General features: G+C 46.1%; 1 protein-coding gene across 2 annotated transcripts in view; it reads right to left on the bottom strand.

Annotated features, from left to right (window-relative positions):
- Positions 1 to 23,587, bottom strand: part of TUT4 (terminal uridylyl transferase 4) — a 1,200,849-nt gene that overhangs the window by 588,644 nt on the left and 588,618 nt on the right. The window lies entirely within an intron of this gene.

Here is a 23,587-nt window from a genome sequence, read left to right as displayed (position 1 = left end):
ATTGAAATTCAAGATTAATGACAAGATCATGTTACACATGAATTTATGCAACAAGGAAGAGGAACAGAATAAAACAATATTAGGCCATTAACAAAATGTCTTTCAAATTGTAGGAATCTCAGTTTTGTGTGAAATTCTAGACAATCTTATTTCTGGTTCATATGCTGTGAAATGTAAATTTTTAACACCGTGAACCTCCAGCTGTATGACTAAAATGCAAAAGGAATTCTCAGGAATTCACATTAGTGATAATTGTAAGGTACTGTTTTTTTTAATAATGTTAAGTTTTCCTCACATTTACTTCTACCAGTAGGCTCAGCAAGTCTGACCACTTACATTGGGTAAGGAAAATGCTACTTACCAGTATGCATTTGTTCTTGGCATGTAGAGCTGCAGAGTTACACACTATGCATAGATGGCCACCTAGTGTTAGGCCCGGATGTTTGCAGTTTGTTTTATTGTAGAAAGTCACGGGATAGGTGACTACTACTTTGGATGATACTGCGCATGGGCATCGTCTCCATCCCCAGATTGTTTTTCGCCATTAGGGAAGTGATGGAGCTGTACAAGAGGTAGTGATGTCCATGTGATTTGTATCGAATTAAGATAATACTAGAACAGATAAAGGTAGCCGGGGAGGTGGATGGGCGTGTGTAACTCTGCAGCTCTACATGCCAAGAACAGATGCATATTGGTAAGTAGCATTTTCCGTTCGAGGCATATGAGCTGCAGATTACACACTATGCATAGATTATATAGCAGTACCCACACCAAGCAGCGACCACCGGTATCTGTTGCAGTTGTTTGAAACAGTGTTTTTAGTACAGCCTAGCCCACAGTGGCTTGTTGTTTAGTTTGCACATCTACACAGTAATGCTTTGTGAATGTGTGCGGTGTAAGCCAAGTAGCTGCTCTGCATATATCATCTAGGGGAATGTTCCCTAAGAATGCCATTGAAGACCCTATTTTCCTTGTAGAATGAGCTTTTGGAGCAATTTTTAACGTACGTTTGGCTTTCTGGTAACATATTTGTATGCATTTAACAGTCCACCTAGCGATCCCTGATTTTGATATGGGGTTGCCTTTATGTGGCGGTGAAAAAAACACAAAAAGTTGTTTTGTTTTACGAAAAGTTTGTGTCCTTTCAATATAGTACAGTAATGCTCTTGACAGCTAAGGTGTGTAGAGCTCTTTCTGAGACTGTTTGAGGCTGCGAGAAAAATACGGGCAGCTCAACTGATTGATTTAGATGGAATGGTGAAATGACTTTAGGAAGGAATTTAGGATTAGTACGAAGAACCACTTTGTCATGATGCATTTGCAGAAAAGGTTCTTGAATGGTAAATGCTTCTAGTTCACTAACCCTTCTGAGAGAAGTAATTGCTACTAGGAAAGCTACTTTCCAGGTTAGGAATTGCAATTCACATTTATGTAATGGTTCAAAGGGAGGTCCCATTAATCTTTTGAGAACAATGTTTAAGTTCCACACTGGTGCAGGTGGCGTTCTGGGAGGAATTATTCTTTTGAGTCCTTCCATGAGAGCTTTTATAGCTGGTACTCTAAAAAGAGATAGATGTTGTCTATTTTGTAAGTATGCTGCAATGGCAGCGAGGTGTAGTTTGATAGATGTATAGGCTAAATTACACTTTTGAAGGTGTCATAGATATCCTATGATGTGTTGAATAGACACGTCTAAGGGATTTATTTGGTTGTTTTGGCAGTATATGACAAACCGTTTCCACTTAGCAGCATAACATGCTCTAGTAGTGGGACATCTAGCTTCTTTGATAATGTTCATACATTCTGGAGGAAGATTGAGTTAACCAAACTCTATGACCTCAGGAGCCGGATCGCTAGGTTGAGTTTAGCTGGGTCTGGGTGTCTGATCTCTCCATGGTTCTGTGTTAATAGGCGTGGAGATAGGTTTAGTTTTTGGTGTGGTACTACAGACATCTGCAACAGCGTGGTGTACCACGGTTGTCGGCCCAAGTTGGAGCGACTAGAATGAGCGTCAGGGAATGTTGTTGTAGTTTGTGTACCACTAACGAAAGTAGTGGGAGAGGAGGAAAAGCGTACGCAAATAGTTTTGAGCAGTTCATCCATATCGCATTGCCTTTGGACAATGGGTGTGGGTATCTGGCGGCAAAGCTTGGGCATTTTGCGTTTTCGTGGGTGGCAAAGAGGTCTATCGGAGGTTGTCCCCACATTTGAAAGAACGGATGAAGAACTTGTGGATGAAGTTCTCACTCATGGATCTGCTGTGTAGGTCGACTTAGCAGATCTGCCATAGTGTTTTGTACTCCTGGGACGTGTTGGGCTAAGAGGAAGATCTTTAGTGGTATAGCCCATCTCCATATTGGCTGTGCTAACAGAGAGCTGCAGAGAGTGTGTTCCTCCATGTTTGTTTATGTAGTACATAGCTGTCATATTGTCTGTGCGGACTAAGACAGCTTTGCCTGACACTTGAATTTGAAATGCTTTTAGGGCTAGAAACACAGCTAGCAACCCCAAATGATTGATATGGAGTAACTTCTGTTGCGGTGCCCACCTGCCTTGCATGGTGTGATGCAGTAGGTGAGCTCCCCAGCCGGAGACCGATGCATCCGCTGTCATGACTATTTGAGGAACTGGCTCTAGAAATGGTCGCCCTTTGGAAAGGTTTTTGGTTTTCCACCATTGCAGAGAACGATGAGTCCGACGGTCTACCAACACTAGGTCTGTTAGTTGACCTTGAGCCTGGTTCCATTGGCGTGCTAGGCACTCTTGAATTGATTTGCAGTCTTGCGTGAGGTACTACAAATATGCAAGATGCCATCATTCCTATGAGCTGCATGAACACTCGAGCTGGTAGCGAGTGTTGCGGTTTGAATTTTGTTAGGAGAGTTTGTACACTTGTTATCCCGGCTGGAGAGGGATAAGCTAGTGTTAGTTGGGTGTATATTGTAGCGCCGAGATACTGTTGTATGAGCGAGGGTTGCAGATGCGATTTGGTGTGATTTACTGTGAATCCCAAGTCGTGAAGCAGTTGGATAGTAGCGTGAGTGTGTTGTACACACTGGCTGTATGAGCTGGCTTTTATGAGCCAGTTGTCTAGATATGGAAATACATGAATATTTTGTCTTCTTGAGTGTGCTGCTACTACTGCTAGGCATTTGGTAAACACCCTTGGCGCTGTTGTGACTCAGAATGGGAGCACTTTGAACTGGTGGTGCTGCCCGTCTAGCACAAATCTGAGATATTTTCTGTGCGCTGTGTGGATGGGAATATGGAAGTAGGCGTCCTTGAGATCTAGGGTGACCAGGAAGTCATTTAGTACCAGAAGTGGAAGGACTTGTTGGTGTGACCATGTGAAAATGGTCCGACTGTATGTAAATGTTTAGAGGTCTGAGGTCTAGGATGGGTCTTAAAGATCCGTCCTTCCTTGGTATTAGGAAATATAGGGAGTATACTCCTTTGGTTTTCTGATGCTCTGGAACTATTTCTATTGCATTTTTATGCAGGAGGGATATTACCTCCTGTCTGAGCAGTGTTAAATGTCCTTGTGACATTGGACGTTGCTTGGGTGGTATGTTTGGGGGGGTGGATGTTAGTTCTAGACAGTAACCTGACTGAATTATTTGGAGCACCCACCTGTCTGATGTGATGTTTTCACAAGCTGGCAGGTATTGTTGAAGTCTTCCCCCGACAGGAGTGGAATGGGACGGGGGAAGGAGAAGGGAGTCATTGGGCAGGGGTAGAGGCAGAGCGGGAGTTGTTATTTTTACCTCTGCCTTTGTTATTGTTACCCCTGTAACCACCCTTTTGGTAGCCCTTGCTGTAAGTGGACTGTGTAGGGGCCTTGTATGAGGTAGAAGCTGTGTCCGAAGAGTATCCCCTGGTGGTACCTCGATAGGATGAGCGACGAATTGAACGTCTGGGAGCCTGCGACTGCAGGGCTCCCATAGATTTGGCGGTATCTGTATTGTTTTTCATGTGATACATCTACGTTAGGTCCGAATAGGTGTTGCTCATCAAAGGGTTGATTAAGAATGTCACTTTGTACTTCAGGTTTGAACCCTAATATGCGTAGCCAGGCATGTCTACATAATAGGACGCTGGTGTTAACTGCCCTAGAGGCAGTATCTGCTGCATCCAGTGCACAACAAATAGAGGTGTTTGTAATATTTTTTCCCTCTTGGATAAGTTCATTTGCTCTATCCTTGACTTATCAGGGAGGTGCCTCATTAATGATTCTAATTCGTCATAATGTGCCCTGTCATATCTGACTAATAATGCCTGTGTATTGGCGATACGCCACATGTTTGCTGCTTGAGACGCCGTTCTTTTCCCTGATGCGTCAAGTAGCTTAGACTCTTTATCTGGTGGTGGAGCTTCACCTGATGTTCGTGAGTTTGCTCTCTTGCGTGCATTGGAAACTACAAGTGAGTCTAGTGTTACTGGACCTTTAATATATGCTGGGTCTGAGGGAGCAGCTTTATATTTCTTCTCTATGCGAGGGTTAATGACCAGAGTTCTGACTGGGTCTTTGAAGACTTTAGGGGCATGCTTAATCGCTCCTTTAAGCATTGGTAAAATGGATGAGGTTCTTTGTGCACTATCAAAGGTATCCATTAAGAAGTCTTTATCTACAGGGTCTGTATGCATGTCTACCCCATGATATTGTGCAGCCCTGTGAATTGATTGATTGAAACCCATAGTGTCGTCTGGTGGGGAAGGCCTTGAGGGGTATATGTCATCCTGAGGGACATTTGGGGTGTTATAATCATCCCACGGATCAGGTGATCCTGTAGGAGTAGCTGGATCAGGCATGTTACCCCCCATATCATCAGAGCTATCATCCCTGTTGTCATCGTCTGGTATGATAGAGGATGCTGGGGAATGTGTGGTATGGGAGGATGTGGTGATGGTACAGGTGAAAGAGAAGGGGAAGGCAGTCTTAAGGGAGAGGTAGCCATGTCCTTCTTTGAATGCGGAGCTGGTGTGTCCAGTGGTGGCTTTTTTGAAGCCAAAATTAGCTGTTCCAGTGATTGGATCTTTAGCTAGAGTTTTCTGAGCAGGGTCTGGATAAAGTAAGTCCTCTGCAGGAGGCCGATCTTTTGGTGCAGAGAAAGGTTTTGGCACCGAAGCGGTTTGTTTTGGTTTTTTGGCAATGTCTTTAACCGGAGAAGCAGGAGTTTTTTTCGGCTCCGAAGCTTTTTTCGGTTCTGAATATTTTTTCGGCTCTGGTATGTTTTTTTGGATCCGATGGTTTTTTCGGTTCTGGTGTTTTTTTCAAATCCGAAGCGGGTTTGCTTGGTTCCGACCTGGGTTTCAGTGCAGAAGGAGTAGTGGTATGTTTCGGCGCCGATGGTTTGATGTCGGCATAGCCGGTGAAGTTGCCTTTTTCGGTGCCGGTAAGTGTGCGCCGGCACCATGCGAAGGCTGGCCCGAGTCGCCTGAAGGCTTCATTAGCTTCTTAGCCGGGTCGGAAGGTGGGGCAGTAGAAGCAGTGTGTCAGTGTGCACCTGAGCCCGAGGGAGAGGGTGTGACTGGGGCCTTCTTTGGGTGTGTCGAGGAAGGGACATGGTCGACGGTCTTACTTACGACCCGCTGTGCTGGAGTGATGTCCTCGACTTCGGAGTCTTCTGCCTCGGAATTGCTGTTGACGTTGTGTTGTTCTGGAACGTTGACGCCTTCCTTAAAGATGTTGTCCGGAACCGAAGCTGAAGATCAAGCCATTGTTCTCCTCACTCTTCGGTCCCGGATAGTCTTCTTGGGGCAGAAAGAGGCACAAGCGGAACAGTCTTTGGCCTCGTGCTCCGGGGGTAGGTAAAGGTTACACACTTCATGAAAATCGGTGTGGGGAAACTTCGACCCACATTCAGGACACTTTTTAAATAGCGTCCTTTCCATGAGCTGGAGTCGAGGCCTAGTTAGGCCTGAAGGCCGTCGTCGACGACCGGAATCGAAGTTTTCGGTGTTGAAGAGTAGTGTCGACTGGAAAAGCGTTCGAAACTTAATTTCTGTAAGTTGGTGAGGATTGCGCGCTGAAGGAAATCGGATCCAACACGGAGCGCTGGAAACACATCCGAGCCTGGTGGCGGAAAAAAACAATCTGGGTATGGAGTCGATGCCCATGCGCAGTATCATCCAAAGGAGGAGTCGCCTATCCTGTGACTTCCAAAGACTTTTCTACAACAAAACAAACTGCAAACATCCGGGCCCAACACTAGGTGGCCATCTATGCATAGTGTGTAATCTGTAGCTCATATGCCTCGAACATAAATGTTTTGATAAATAGCCCTGGGGGGCGTGGCTTGGACGGCAATGAGGAAAGTTGCCTGAGTCCGCCGCTCTGTAACACCCTGGGAGCAGCCATAAGAATTCGGACCCAGCCACCGCACGGAGAGAAGATCAAATGGAACCTTCGTGCATCCGAACGTTTCTGGACCACAGAAAGCCCTGAATCAAAAAATGTCACCGGGAAACGAATGAGGAAATCGCTAATTTTGGAGACGACCGGAGGAAAACAAAGATGGCGACTGGAGAATAAGCGACGCTGAATTCCTTGACAAACCGCAACACTGAGTCATACTCACCGAATGGCCCTCGGCTTCAGGCGCAGCCATCCGGCACTAAGGTCAGGACACCCCATCCTCCTGTGGTACCCCCCGCTACACCCACGAAATACCTCCCCCCCTACCCTCCTCCCGCCTGTGCACAGACTGGCTACGGGATCACCGGAAATCGAAACTGAAATCTAAAGAGAGGGGGCCACCATCTTAGAGATCACAGCGCTAAGGTCACACGAAGAGTTGCTCACACGGCAGTGCAGGCGAATCAGCAGCACAACAGCAGTGGGACCAAGGGGGGACATCCCTGATCAAAACCCAAGACCTCTGTGAGGAAAACTAAAATCACGCGCAGGGGGGTACGCAATTGGGAGTACGCGGCAAAGCAGAGCTGCGGTCAACAAAAACCAAAACCGAAACAGGAGAGGAGGGCCGCCATCTTAGGGACCGCCATTGGTAGCAAACCAACAGAACAGAAGCCAGCTGAAGGGGCCGCTACCTTAGGGACAGCCACTGGGAGCGGCGCTAAGCTGAATTAGCGGAGCTACACCACAACCGGCGGTGGGGACCAAGAAGTGACACCCAGATCCAATCTTGTCCCGCGAAGAGGAGCGCAGAGAAGAAGCGCAGCACCAAAAATAGAGCCCGGAAGCCAGAGCGGGTGGCAGAACAACAAACTAAGCAGCATTAATGACATCAAGGGTATTAGCAGCACTGTGAGATAACCGCAACACCCCCGCTACACCGCCCAAAACACCGCCGTGCACAGCCTCGCAACGCCTAAGCTAAAGAGAGCTAATTAGAGAGAGGGCAATAGAAACGGAAACTGAAAACAGGCAAATGCGGCCTCCATCTTGGGCGACCTCAATTGGGGCCGCCATAGGATCACGAGCAGAGGAATGCGAGGCGGAGAATAAGTGGAGCAATAAAACCAACACGACCGCAGCGTCTGAGGGGGAGACCGCAACCAGACGTGAGGTATGCCCTTCAAATACGAGAGCGGGAAATTGCAATAGGAAGAGGAGACCATAAGAGGGGAAGCCGACAAAAGAAAACACGAGCGCCTGCACATGTAACTGCAAAACTGAATTTTTACAAGGGCAGTGGAAAGAAAGCAGTAAAGAAAAATGACAAAAGGATAGCAAGCACCAACCTAAGGAAGGCGGAAACAGAGAGACCAATTGCCCTTCCAAACTGCGACATACACCGCTCTACTATCATCCTGAAGAAAAAGCCCCTGACAGGAGGCGCTGGGGGGAGCAAGAGACACTCTCGAGGTGCAGGAGAACATAAAGAACTCGGCACAAAAGGCCACCAAACAGCTCGGACGGGAGGACAGACACTAGAGCAGACACACAAGGGGCTCAAGCCAAAAGCACGGATTAACACTGCCTTCGAGTCGGAGAGTGGAGACCGCCCGATAAGGCAAGTCTACCAAGAGGAGCCGCGGCAACACGAGCCACAGGCAGGAAGCGCAGTCTAGAAAGGGACCTCCCTACCCTGATAGAAAAGATACGAAAGGAAGTAGAAGAGAACCTCCCCAAACAGAACAAGATCAGCCCACTAAGAGCCCAGCAAAAGAAAGCCGATAGGGGACAAAACGCACCCTAACAAGACCAAAAACAACAACAACCAACAACACAAAAAGCAGGCAGAAGATTCAAGCTCCACCAAGCGAGGAGGGGACTGTCAAGCATGGCAGGGAATGAAGGAAAACAGCAACAACCACTGAAAAAGACCAAGGGAGAAATCCCAATAGACTCGCACAGCACACTCTACATGATTCTGAAGAAACTGGTAGGGGTCCATGACCTAGCAAAAACCACAAAACAGACTACGGATGCAGTCCAACTAAAGCTAGCAGCGGTTAGAGCCGACATTCTCAAAGCAAATAACAGGCTATCAGTAGTAGAACAGAGACTAAGCGACAGAGGATGGAGACCAACCAACAAATAAAGCCCTCATATCACTAGCCAAGACCACTGCAGCCCTCCAAAGACAGACGGCAGATCTGGACGACGAAAACAGAAGGGGGAACATAAGAATATTAGGTGTACCGTAGGGCGAAGAGGATAAGGCGGGGACCTGCATGGCACTCCTAGAGGAAATGCTACACAAAATAACAAACATCAAATTCGACCAACTTTTCGAACTTGACATGGCATACAGAGTCCCAGCCTTCAAAACAACCAACAAGACGAGCCCCCGCCCAATAATATGCAAACCACTTCGCTCACACCACACTGAGGCTATATTTGGAGTAGCAAGAAAAAACCAAAATATGCAATGGAACGGACAAAAGATAATCCTTACACAAGACTAGTCAAAACCCACAGTGGACACAAGAAAAGGTTTCTGAGCCCAAAGAGACAAACTGAGGAAAGAAAACATAATATTTTCTTTTGTGAGCCACACAAGATTTAAGATAAACGATAAAGGAAGAACGCACTCCTTCGAAGATCCAAAAGAACTATCCAGATATCTACAAGGGCCAACACAACAAGAGATGGAAACATCAAAACAGGATCTGGCAAGAGAATAGCCTCTCCAGAATCAAGAGTGGAATGACCAAGGAGAAAAACAAGACCCAAAAGATACTCTCAGAAAGCGTCAACCGTAACTGTGAGAAAGTGCCATCTTTCTTGTATTGGTATGCCCCCACTTTTTGCTGAACTGCTGATGGGCTTTGACTGAGTGTGCCCTGGGCTCCTGTCAACCAGGTACCCAGGGCCTGTGTTCCTTCCATAAAGCTATATTGAAACAAAACCCAATTGGCATCTCTGGTCACCTATCAGCCCCTAGTAAATGGTACACTAGGTACTCAGGGCATGGTGACCAGAGAAGACCCCTAAGGGCTGCAGCACCTATTGTGCCAACCATAGGGGCCCTGTACCCTGACACTCACACACTGTCTTTGCAGGCTGAGTGTCTCAGTACAGAACTAAACAGAGAGTCGACATCGCCCACAAACCCCACTGCCCTGGCATACATCAGTCACCCCTCTAGCTGGGTGCCCTATGCCAGTGGTGTGGGCACAGGTGCAGGAGCCCTGTGCCCCTACAGTTCCCAAGGCCATTTCGGGCACTGTAAGTGCAGTGCCGCCATTTAAGAGTATATGGTGCTGGGAGGTCGTCATTACGAACTACACAGCACCATGATGGCTTCACTGAAGACTGAGAAGTTTGGTATCAAACTGCTCAGCACATTAAACCCGCACTGATGCCAGTGTGAGGTTTAATGTAAAATGCCCCAGAGGGCATCTTCGAGATGCCCCCTGAAACCTAAACCTATAATCCACGTCTTTGCTGTGTGGCAGCCGAAGCAGCCTCCCAGTTGACATGTTGCTGGACCCCTGGGTGGAGTGCCCCCCTGCTCTCCTGGGCCTGCAACAATGCACATCCTGGGCGAGGTGCTAGGTCTCCTCCCCCAGGATGGGCAGGGGGAAGCTTCAAAGGCATTCTGCCTCTGTGAGTTTCCCCAGACCAATTGCTGTACCCAGCAACTGGCCCCCACCAGTCCTGACCCCCACTCTGGCGGGAAGACTGGTGTGAAACCCTACGTCAGGAAGGGGTGGTGCCAGCCTGTGTCAACCCCACCACTCAGGTGGGGGAGACGAGGTGAAGCACAACCCCGGGCTCCGGCCATCTTGAAGATGGGGAGCCCTGCCCAATCACAGCTAGGTTCCTGCCCCCCTCCCACAGGAGAGGAGCAGGCTAGGGGGTGTACCCACCCCAGGACAGGGACCTATTGGTCCCTGCCCTTACCCTACCTGTAACGCTCCTAAATTCAGTATTTAGGGGCTCCCTGAACCTTCCTTCCTAAGATCCTGAAAAGAAAAGAAGAAAGAAGATCAAGAAGAAGACACGCCGTGCAGCTGCTAACAACAGGACAACACCCACTGACTTGGCCCCAGCCCTACCGGCCTGCGAATCCTGGAACCCGCTACTGCTTAATCCTGGCGACTCCTGCGGACAGCAAACTTGGGACACCCGGAGGACCTGCCTGCTTTGACCCTCTTAAAGACTGGGACTCTCATAAGCAGAGGCTCTGCTTCAACAACCACCCCCTGGTGCCAGCCAGGAAGCTCAAGACCTGCCCACTCTGCACCCACCGAGCCCGGCCCGTGCCCAAGTGATCCAAGACCACGAGGACGTCCCCGTGGTGACTGGGACCCGAAGTCCAGTGTCCAAAGACCCTCCTTGACGAACTAGACGACGCCTGCAGCCTCAAGAACCAGAGACCCCCACAACCGCGACCAGCCGAGGGTAAGATTCCCGACACCAAAAGACACCCCTGCACCTGGCTCCCTGCAGCCCCCAGTGCCTACTTCTTCTCCAAGATCCCAACTTACCTCTCGAGGTGGTGGTCGCACCTGAAGAATCACCGTCCCAGAGTTTGCAGCCTTTGTTTCCTTTTTACATTGAATAACATTGAGCGCCAGACGGCTCAAAAGCACCCTGCACCCAGTCGCCCGAGTACCGCTGGCTGTGTAACCTTTGTCCTATCCTACTTCCCCCTTTGCCCTGAGCAATTGACCAGGAGCCCAGCTCCCACAGCCGCCTGGCCTGCTAGCCAGCAGCCACCAACCGGAGGCCCCCTGCTCCTCATTGGATACATTGGGCCTAACTACCTCTGCACCCGGCTGCCCCTGTACCGCTGAGGGTGAACCAACCGTACCTACCTGACCCTGAGGGACCCCTGAGTCTTTGCCCAGAACCCTAACTTCACCAGTCGAGTACTCACCTGGAAACTGGTAACTCACTTACCTGCCATTGGATAATATTGACTGGTTTAACTAAAGAAATCATCTACGTGTGAAGTTTTGAAAACTTCGAATATTCCCATAAAATCAACCGAATTCCGAAATACTCGCCTGTGATCAGGAGAGAAGCCAGTACTGCATCTTGTAACCCAGTACTGAACCGCAAAAGTAATACTAGCCGGGTTTACTAGTAATTTGAATTTTCTCAAAGGAATCCATTGTGTGCTTTTCTGTGAAATTTCTTGTGTGTCTACTTTTGAAAACTTGAAATATTCTTTAAAAATCATACCAGATACTGAAACATAATTACTTACCTGTTTTAAGTTGAGACCCCAGTGCTGGACCTAGGCGCCCAGTACTGGATTACAAAAGTAACAAGATCGTACTTTAAGTGCAACCTGAATTTTCTCCAATTGGATAACATTGACAGTTTTTCATTGAAAAGTTTCTAAGTGTGAACTTTTAAAATAGCTTTTTCTTCATTAAAAATCACTGCAATAACTAAAACGTTTTTACTCAACTGTTTTCAGCTTAGATCCCGGACGGAATCTAAGATCCAGTCCTGGAACTATACAAAGTAATCAGCTGTATTTATATAGGAAACCCCATTGAGCTCAATGCTAAATTGTGTTTAGAATTGTGTTGCCTACTGCAACCCCTGTACCTATTGTGTTTACAAAGTTTACTGCCTTTCTGCAAAGTACTCATCTGAGACCTCTCATATTGAGAACAGTATATTTTGATACCTGTTGGTTCTAAAAATAAAACAACTATATCTTTGATATAAAAACAATTGGCCTGGAGTTCAGTCTTTGAGTGTGTGGTACTGCCTTACTGCTCGACCAAGCTACTGCTTTAGAGTAAGGTCAGTCCTGACTTTAACTTCTGTTATACCTCTGGGGATTGTGGACTCTATACACACTGTACCTTACTTTGGTCCAGTACATATAGAGCCCCTTTCTCACAGTAACTACCTCAGATTAGGCCACACAGGTTAAAAACTACCTCAGAACTCTGCAAGAAGAGCCAACAAAACGACCCCAGAATCTGCTGCTAGCCCAAAAACAATAACTACCTCAGACCGATCCGGGAAGAGCAGAGACAGACAATGAGAACAAACGAAACATCGACTGGCTAACGACAGGAAGAAAAGAAAGACTATATACAACAAAAATTTCCTTTATGTTTAAAGAATGCCGGGGAATTATGTAGGGTCCCTTAAGGACTCCTGGAGGGAGGTGAGAGCGGAAAAAGGGCATAGACACAATGGACAAAACGAACATAGGTACGACGTGCCAACAAGAAAGGAAGCATGGGGGTGGGTTTCACAAACAGTATATAAAGAAAAGGCTCCCGGGGGGACGGAAGGGCGACCCTGTCGTCGCACGCTTAGAATACGATGGAAGAAGACTGGGGGGAGGGGAGGGAGGGCGGGAGACGAGGGAGGGCAGTAGGGGGGGAGGAAGGTTTTGTTTTGTTTGTCTGGTCTGTCTATCATATATGCCACACTACTATCCACTAGCTCCTTTTCTATCTTCTAGCTAACTTCTACCCTACCCCCTTCCGGTCTACACCCTCTTTTCTTCAGGCCAACGCACAGGAGGGAACACAATGTCGAGATCCGATGGAGAGAGGGACAGGAACAAGGGTGGGAACACAATTCCCGACCACACCTCAGAAAAGAGACACATGTAAGAAGGACAGGGTCACTCACAGTGCAAAAAAAGGACAAGGCTAAGGGCCAAATAGCGAACACGTAGATTAATCAATGATGCAGAATAACATGGCCTCCTTGGCTTCGTCCCTAAAGATAGGCTCCCTGAACATGAAATGCCTCAACCACCCAGTAAAGAGAAAAAATCCTAGATTACCTAGGCAAGACCAAGGGCGATGTGTTCCTATTGCAGGAGACAAGGCTTTCTCTTGGGGATGCCAAACGACAAAGCCAGGTGGGTAGGTCAGATGGCATGCTCACCAGCAATAGGGAAGAAAGGAGGGGTGATCACTCTGATAAGTAAAAATGCCAAGATAACAATAGAGGAGCAACAACATGATGAGGAAGGGAGAATACTGGTAATACAACTGAAGAGAAGGGAAGAATACATCCATGTAGCCAACATTTACGGCCCGAACACGGATAACACTGCCTTCTGGGAGGGAATCTCGAATAAATTGGAAGTAATTCCCCAGAATGACCTAACAGTGGTGGCTGGAGACTTTAACATAGCTCTAGACTACACACTGAATAGACAATCACATTGCCACTCCCACACCCCAAAAGCGCACAACACACTAAAGAACATATGCACCAGATTCAACCTCAAAGACCCATGGCGATTACAACACCCAGACACTAGGGACTACACCTCCTACTCCAGTCCTCACAACTCATACAGCAGGATTGATTACATACTAATCACAGGCACACACACCCACTTAATAGAACACTCTGACATTGCGACCAGACAATATCTGACCACTCATGCATCACCCTTCAGCTGACCGGAAGACATAATGAGGAAGTCCCACGTAGATGGAGGTTCAACAGTGACGTCCTGAAGGAACAGGATAACAAATCTAAAATAGAAGAAGCCATAAAAGATTATATGTGTCATAACGAAACACAGGACACTGATCCCAAGAATATATGGGAAGCACTTAAGGCAACAGTCAGAGGCGTAATTATGGGAATCAAGGCCAAAGTGAACAGAAAGGCTAAACACCTGAACGATCAGGAAAAAGACATTAAGAGGTTAGAGATGATACACATCACAAACAGAAAGGACGCTAACACGCTAACGGAACTCAATAGGAAAAAATACGAATACAATAAAATCCTGAGCGAAAGGGCCGGGCTATAGGTGAACAAATACAAGGCTACCAAAGTCTGTGAGGCTAACAAGGCAGGTAAGCTCCTAGCCTCCTACCTTAAACACAAACAAAGGCAACAAACCATATCAATCACAGACCCAAAAAAGATCACACACACACACAAGACACAAAGATATCCTAAGAATTTTCCAAGAATTCTACCAAGAACTGTACAAAAGGGATGAGTCCCTGGACCAAGAGGGAAGCGAAAACTACCTAAACAGACTAGACCTCCCAAAGTTAAAAGACAAAGACGCAGAGAAGCTAGGCCAGGACATAAGCGAACTAGAGATAGAGAGGGCGGTAAAGTCCCTCAAAGACAACAAAGCACCAGGACCAGATGGGTACATGGCCACCTTCTACAAAAAGTTCCTAACACAACTACAGCCTGCCATGAAGAAAGTGTACAACCAATATGCAGGGGACGGTGCAGTCACACAAACCATGTCAGAAGCAAACATAATAGTTATCCCGAAAGAAGGCAAAGATGCACAGCTACCCCAAAACTACAGACCCATCTCACTAATCAATATAGATTGCAAAGTATACGCTAAAATCCTGCCCGCAAGATTGAACACGGTGTTACCTGAACTAATATTCAACTCACAGGTAGGGTTCCTAAAGACTCGAATGTCACATGATAACACCAGACTTGTGTGTCGCATACTGAAACGTGCCTCAAAAATAGACGAACCAGCGGTGGCCATTACGCTTGATGCGGAGAAAGCGTTTGACTGGGTTTCATGGGGGTTGCTGGAACAATGTATGTGGGCTTACAATTTGGGGGAAGCATACATACGGAAAGTTATGGCACTGTACGGAGACCCTAGCGTTCGAATAGTGATTAATGGGGCAGTGTCTGAACCTTTCCCCCTACAACGTGGGGACAAGAAAGGGATGCCCACTGTCCCCCTCACTGTTCCTGCTGGCCTTGGAACCCCTGATCATGAATGTAAAGAACAATGAGGAAGTGAAAGGGATCACTATCAACGAAGCCTCAATCAAACTAGCCACATACGCGGATGACATCCTCATAGTTACAGAACAACTCAAACTTTCCATTACGGCTCTCATGGAAACAATAGACAAATCACTCAAAACACACTGGGTACAAGCTAAATAAGGACAAGTCGGAGTGTAAACCACTAAACATCCACACCACTAGAGGGATACTGGGGAACTCAGGATTAGCTTAGCAAACGGGGTTTATCAAGCACCTAGGAGTTCAATTTGGCAAAGACCTAAAAAAACACTCTAGACCAAAACAAAAAGCTTCTTTTCGAGAAGATGAAGACACTGCTAGAATCATGGTCCCTCAAGTATATAACATGGTGGGGGAGAATAGAAACAGTTAAGATGATGATCACCCAGATGGTCAACTATCTGTGGAGTATGCTCCCCCTGCAATTCACAGACTACTTTCACAGCATGTTGGATAGGATGATAAATAAATTCTTATGGCGTGACAAAAAAGCGAGAATAAGCCAGAAAAAGTTACGACTGGACAAAAAATTGGGAGGCCTGGATGTACCAGACTTCAAAACCTTCGAAACGGCGTATATAGCTAAGCAGGGGTCACACTGGCTGGTACCTAGCCAGGAGTATACTCCGGTATGGCTCACAATTGAGAGAGCCATCCTAAACAACCTTGAGCCTGTAATACTCCTCACAGCCAGTTAACACATGCTGGCATCCAACCCAATACTCAAAAACACCAAAAACGCCCTGCTTAAAGGAGACCGAAAAATGGAACACAGTGAGAAAAACTCTGGGTGGGAATCATTGTGGGCGAACACAAAGGTCAAATACAGGGGAAAACCTCTCTCCATAGAAACATGGAAGAGATTGGGAATCTCATACCCAGCCCAGCTCGAAGAGGGGGGGGCATGGAAACCCAATCACATTCAGCACATTAAAAAGTAAGCATGAACTCCCTGACATAGAACTGTACAACTTCCTAAAAATCAGAACAGCCCTTGCAAAAGCAAACTTAGGAAAACATAGGCCAGCAAACCTTCAATACATGGCGAATCTCAATAGAACCGGCCACAAGGTATCACACCTCTACAAACTACTCCGCCCTAGCACCACCAAAATTAATGACAAGGCAAACACATATTGGGAGGGAAAACTAGACACCACACTCGGCGAAAGGGAACTTCATCTTCTCTGGGCTTCCACCTCACAAAACAAAATCTCACCAGTACTTGCACAGACAAAATTCTGGCTCCTACACAAGACCTACTGGACCCCGGCTCGCTTAGCAGCACTGGGCCTCAGGGAGAATAATCTGTGCTGGAACTGTGACAAAGAAAATGGGGACCTGGCACACCTTAAATGGGGATCTGGCACACCTTATCTATGAGTGTACCAAGGTAAATAAATTCTGGGGAAAAGTCTTCATCTTCATAAACAAAGCTTTGGGATGCAGCCAAATTTCTCCACACTCACCACAGCGTTCATGACAGCAGAACTAAACTCACAACAGGACAGGGACCTAGCAGATCTCCTACTGACAGCGGCAGTTAAAATAGTTCTCACCAAATGGAAGGACACTGCCAAGGCAACTTTCAAGGGATGGCTCAACTGGGTGACGTACCTCAGAGGTGCCGACAACAACGCCTTACGAGACTCACCATGGAGGCAAACCTCCAGGGGAATGTGGGCATCCTTGGAGAAATTCCTGGACCCCTACGAACCCCCGTGAACTCAGCCTACAAAGGGCCCAAGGGCGCACACATACATCATCCCCACTTGACCACATTAGTAACTCAAAGTATACGTACCTCTGGCACACTAAGGCCTCTTCTCCCTCTCTTTCTCTTTTTCTATCCTCTTCCCTTCTCACCCATTTCTATTCCTTTAACGGAGCACGGGATAGGGAGGACAGCAAAACCCATATACTATATACCCATATATTCCTGTAAAGACACAGCCAGGGTAGGCTGTCATCCTATAACAACGAAACATTTCATGTTTGTATGTATGTATGTATGTATGTATGTATGTATGTATGTATGTATGTATAAAATCAAGTATAATAAAAAAATATTTGAAATAAAAAAAAAAAAAAGAATACCCCTGAACTATCTTCTCCTGTGCTAGCCCGATTTAAATTTCAATCTGAAGTACACTATGCCTTTTGTTAACATAATTAATTCAAGTATTATGCATGCAATGTTGTAATATTGATATATAGATCGTTTCACAGTCTTAAGATTGACTGACTAATCAGAATATTTCTTTGCTCATTTGTGGCTTTGGTTGTCTAGGCATTCTAAGCTGTTCTCAGAAACAGAGTTTTATTTAGCTAATGTCATGGAACACTTTAGCTTCATGCATACCTTTTTCCTTGCTTTATATGTGATCTTTCAAGGTTTGATGGGAGATAAGGGCCACTTGTCCCACACAGTCTGAACAGCTACAGTCTGTTTTTCCACTCGAGTATTGATTACACAGAGGAACAAGAGCACTAAGAAAGTGTAAACGGATGGAACAGCGCGGGCAGAGCTGTGCATGTCCCAACAAATCAAGCGCCATCAAGCTTGCCTTAACCATGCATATGCCTTAACCTTGCATATACTTGGTTAAGACAGTGCGTGGTCGAGCTGCTGGAGTGGGTGGAAGCAGGAAGGATCGGGAGAGGGTGAGGTAAGTGGGGATGGGGCTAGTTTTCAGGGGCGGGTCCGGCTAGTTTTTAGGGATTAGGGAGGGGGGCAGGGAAGTTTTTAGGGCTCGGCTTGGCTCTCAGGAAGGACGTGGAGTTTTAGTTCTTAGGGCAAAGGATTGTGGTACTTTTTAGGGTGTGTGGGCAGGGAAGATTTTAGTGCTCGGGGGGAAGGGGTTGGTTTTAAGTCTTAGGGCAGGGGCTTAGCAGGCCGTTTTAGGGCTCAGAGCGGGCAGTAAAGATCGGGGTACTTACAATTACCGGAAAAATCCTAACCACGCATATGATATAGCCATACAAGCCTTAACAATGGATATTGCATTGTAAAGGCATGCGTCGTAAAGGCCTATGCATGGTTAAGACTTGCATGGAAGAGGCATGCGTGGTAAGCACATGCGTGGTTCCATTAGGCAACCCTGAGAAAGTAATAGTACGGCTGTAAAACTCTATGTGGTCTACCTGTACACAGCAGGCATGCCCCACATATTGGCAATGTGAACAATTTCACCACTAAGGTGTGCAGGGACTGATGGGGGGAATGCAAGGATTTTTTGCTGGTGGGAGGACCTCAAACTGGCATCTTCTCTACCTAGTCAGTGGCTGCTGGACAGTGAATGTAAGCGGGTGCATCCAAAATTCGGTTTATGATGGATAAGGCTAACGTGGAAGCTTTTTCAGTGAAGGAAGTTGCTTAAGCTGAAGTTAGCTAAATGTGTCTGTTGATTGTGATCTGTGAGGATGCACCTCAAGGAGAGTCGTGTGACTGCTCTGTAGGTCGAGCCAGGCAGCACTTGGTAGCCCTGCTCTTTTTTTCATTGGTTCCAGTTTGTGACTTTTAGAAATGCATGCTTTTCTTTCGTCTGTAAAAAGAACAATTGATGGACAGAATGCGGAACAATGTCATACATTCAAAAATACAATGGATTTAGGCCCATCTCACTGTACTGGGGTGAATGTTTGACATTGATTAGCATTCTGTTCATCAATTGGTCTTTTTGCATTTGTCACCCCAAGTGGGACGGGTATGCCGAGACGTGGGTCCCGTGCTCTCCATGCCACTGGGGTTAAGCTAGCCTGGCTGATGAGGAGTGAAACTCTGAAACTGGTCCTAGGATGCTTGTTCCCAGTCCAGGGAGAACCTGGCCTGGCAGTTCGGGCTGGACTGTTCCCATAGGGAACAGGGTCAAGACTGATTTGCATATGGCTGGGTTTAAACTGGAATGGCATGGGGAGCAAAAAACGATGGATTTAAGCCCAACACTCTGTACTGGGGAATGTTTGACATTGATCAGCATTCTGTTCATCAATTGTTCTTTTTGATTTTGTTTCATCAGCAGGTCTAATTACTCCCGCCTTTTGTTGATTTAGATCCTCCATGAGGACTGTCCCTGCTACATATGGCTTTCCGCTGTCTTTAATTAATGTATTTTTTTTGGGTCGCACTCCCGTTTTTCTTTGTTAAAGGAGGCATCACTTTCCAGTCATAGACACCGCGTCTCTGGCCCTCTCCTCCAGCAAGTTACAGGCATACTTAAAATGCATTTTTTAGCGGGTTAGAACGCGGCTGCAAGGTGACCTTTCCCACGCGAAGCTTACCCGTGTCAGTTTTCTAAACGCAAAAATGTTCTTTGAATTATAATAAGCACCACTACTTTTCCAGCCACTCTTACATTTTCGACTGATCTTTTAATTACACAGATCTCTTTGCAGCGTGTGTGTCGGCGCCTATTTCACAGAGGCACCTCATGTTTGGGACACCATTTCTCACCTAATCTCCTGTGCTGTCCTTCATGCCCCATGCCCATCCCACAACACTGCTAAGCGTCTGCCTTCGGCATGTGTCAGCGCCCATTTCACAAAGTCACTTTTTGTTTGGGATGCCGTTTCTCACTTAATCTCCTGTCCCGTCCCCATGCCCCTCCCACAACACTGCTTGTGGTCTGACTCAGGCCTGCGTGTCATGGCCCATTTCGCTTCATGTTTCGGACACCATTTCTCACAATCTCCTGTGCTGTTCCCGGTTGTACGTTTAAACGACGACTTCCCCAACCACAACTTCCCTATCAACGAGGTCGCAACCACGACCTTGTCTAAACCACGATATTTTTTACCACGCATTCTTTTACCACGATTTTTTGTGGTAAAGGAATGCGTGTTAAAAAAAATGCTTTACAACTAGTACCCCGATCCTCCATCCCTAAAAAACGAATCCCCCTTCCTAAAATAAGATCTCAACCCCCTTAAATCTTATTTCCCTTTCAATAATCACGAAACTCCCACCTCCTGAATTCGATCTCAACCCCCATATATATAAATTCCCCCCTCCATTTTGATATTCCCGAAACCCCCTAAATACAAACTCATCCCCCATAAACCAAACTCCCCTCTCCCTGTAAATAATCATGCAAACCCCCACTACTATAAATAAATACTAATCCCAAACCCCTTTAAACTAACCCCTAACCCCTTCCCCATAAAAATTAACCCCTTACCTGTTTCTCCGCGACTGCGATGCTCCTCCTAACTCCGCCCTGTCCGAATACTAGACCGACTCAGCCTTAACCACGCACATGCATGGTTAATGCTGAGTCGTTGTTCGAGCAAGTCGTTGTTCCGCTTTCGTGACTCCGGAACTCTTTGTTCGGAGTCGTTGTTCAAGATGTTTCCCATTCCCCCATGCCATTCCCACAACACTGCTTGTGTGTGACAATATCGCTTGTTCCATAGGGAACAGGGTCAAGACTGATTTGCATATGGCTGGGTTTAAACTGGAATGGCATGGGGAGCAAAAAAACGATGGCTTTAAGCCCAGATCTCTGTACTGGGGGAATGTTCGACATTGATCAGCATTCTGTTCATCAATTGTTCTTTTTGATTTTGTTTCATCAGCATGTCTAATTACTCCAGCCTTTTGTTGATTTAGATCCTCCCTGAGGACTGTCCCTGCTACATATGGTTTTCGGCTGTCTTTAATTATTGTATGTTTTGGTCGCACTGCCTTTTTTCTTTGTTAAAGGAGGCATCACTCTCCTGTCAAAGACACCACGTCTTAGGCCCTCTCCCCCAGCAAGTTACAGGCATACTTAAAATGCATTGTTTAGAGGGTTAGAAGGTGTCTGCAAGGTGACCTTTCCAGCGCGAAGCGTACCCGTTTTATTTTTTTTAAAGTAAAAATGTTCTTTGAATTATAATAAGCAGCACTACTTTTCTAGCCCCTCTTACATTTTCGACTGATCTTTTAATTACGCAGACCTCTTCGCAGCTTGTGTGTCGGCGCCTATTTCACAGAGGTGCTTCATGTTTGGGACACCATTTCTCAACTAATCTCCTGTGCTGTCCTTCATGCCCCTTGCCCCTCCCCTAACACTGCTTAGGGTCTGTCTTAGGCATGTGTTGGCGCCCATTTCACAGAGGCAATTTCTGTTTGGGAATGCAGTTTCTCACTTAATCTCCTGTCCTGTCCCCATGCCCCTCCCACAACACTGCTTGGGGTCTGCCTCAGGCTTGTGTGTCATGGCCCCTTTCACAGAGGCGCTTCATGTTTCGGACAGTTTCTCACAATCTACTGTGCCATCCCCCATGTCATTCCCACAACACTGCTTGTGTGTGACAATATCGCTTGTGGTCATTTTCAATGTTATGCTTTTTTGTGTTAATCTATTAAACACCATTACATTTGTACATAGTTCTCACATATAAATTTGCCTAAATAAGCACTCTGTTGGAATTTGTATTTCCTGCTCAGATTTTTTTTTGTTTCAGGCGAATACTTTGAGATTTGCAAGAAACTTGACAATTCAAAGATGGTTGCCAGACTTATCAACCATTAGACAGAGGCCCTCTTGTTTCACTAACCTTCTCCTTGCAAGTCTCCTTTTGGTGCCTGCTGCAAGCTGGGCACATCGGGAATGCGGTGGCTTTTCACGTCTTATTCTTTTCCTTGGGACGGTTTCCTCTTGCCCCTGATTGGGCACTCGGCTTGCTTCAGCCGGTATCAAGGTTAGCGTGCTCAGACGCCAAGGAGTTGGTAGGAAGGAGCGGGTGAGAGTGGGATTGGGGATTCATTAAGTTGTCGTGCTTGGTGCGGGGTAAGAGGTCATGCATATCCTCTCAGTATCCCCAGGTCTCCCGCAGGAACACATAGCAGTCTCACCTGTTCTGGGGTTCAATACATGTTCATAACCCTCCAGCTTTATTCTGCCCCATCATCCGCCGACACTTGACACATCACCAAAAGATACATATTTGACATTCATTTCATTTTTCCATTGACTTTAAAGCTCCATTCTTAGATGGGGGTAAAATAAGCCAGGAATTCAGTGCTGCGTTCTTCCCTGGACATGTATGATCTTGGTAAAATCACATCTTGTGCGTCAGTTCACGGTGCCACTAAAATCATGAGCGCGTTGGAACGGGTTATGTACTGGAATTAACTGTGTGCCAACTATAAACATGCGATTCAAGTGCAGTAATCTGCTAGAGCGGTTGTCAACTGCACATCATCAAATGTATTTACTTTTTGTTTCTTATACTATCAGTAGTCCTGCAGGTTTCTCTCCTGTAATCATGGACGAGCAGCACTAGGCGCGTTTTATTCTTCAAATAGGTAGTACGCACTTTTTAAATTTTCTTTTAAGTCTGTCTAGCCTGTAATAAAGTAGGTTTTGTCAGTGGAATCATAAACGGTTGGCTGATAACTTTTCTTTTTGAGTTTGTTCTGAAGAGAAAAGTCATTTAGCGAGGGGACTTTTGATATTGTATTATGGATTTTGTGTTTAAAACCTGAAGTATTCAGTTTTTTTCCGAGAGGTCGCACAATGGTCAGATTAGTTTTATTCACGACCACATACATTAGCACCACTTCACAGGGTTTGCTAGTGAAGCGCTACTTTTTCTTTAAACATTGTTTTTCCGGGTGGGGAAAAACACCATACCTGTAGGTACTGCAATACCTAGTTGATGCCTAATGTGGTAAATGTTTAAATATGATACTAATTAGTGTTTTTTTACATTTCAATATATAAAGTGTGTACAGCGGCTTTGTGCTCAGGGATGAGGTCTTTTTAAACTGTATTTTGTAAGAATAAAAGCAATGGACATTGAAACAGGTCCCTGTAGTCATGTTTTTAACTTTTCAGGCAAAACACTCAATTTCTAAATAAGAAGTGTAAAAGCATTAAGGGAACTATGTTGTTCCTGCTTACATTTCACATGCTTTACTTAATCTTGCATTCCCTACGAGTGTTTTCTATTTCCAGGATGTTGTTACTTTTTTTTTTTCCAGCCAGCATATTACACGTCTCCCTTCCATCATAACTTATTTCCCATTTTCTGGTTCTCCAGCGCCGCGGCAGTACATAAAATGAAAATAGACATATGCAAATATCATCCCTCAACTGCATAAATAAAAAAGTAAAAAGCATTGTGATTTTCAACACCAAGAGCTCTAACTTTCACAAATGCAAAACCAATCGCATTGCAAAGGCTTGTTTATACGCCCACTCCACTCCAAACCAAAATACATGGGTACGAGTTTTTGTCATTTAAAACGCCAATAGCTCTAACTCTCACATGCGCGATCTACTGCATTGCAAATGCTTGTTGATCTTTTCTGCCGATCCTTGAATTATGCCAGCATTTCACCACGGCAAAATCAGAACACCTTGCCCACACTTAGAAAGATGCTGCAAAGAAAAGTCAGACAAACCAACGTTTGCTGAACATAAATCACTCTCA

This window comes from Lissotriton helveticus, chromosome 1_2 (genome assembly GCF_964261635.1).
Source record: "Lissotriton helveticus chromosome 1_2, aLisHel1.1, whole genome shotgun sequence".
In the NCBI taxonomy this organism is placed as follows: Eukaryota; Metazoa; Chordata; class Amphibia; order Caudata; family Salamandridae; genus Lissotriton; species Lissotriton helveticus.
This window is presented reverse-complemented; position numbering and strand designations above follow the sequence as displayed.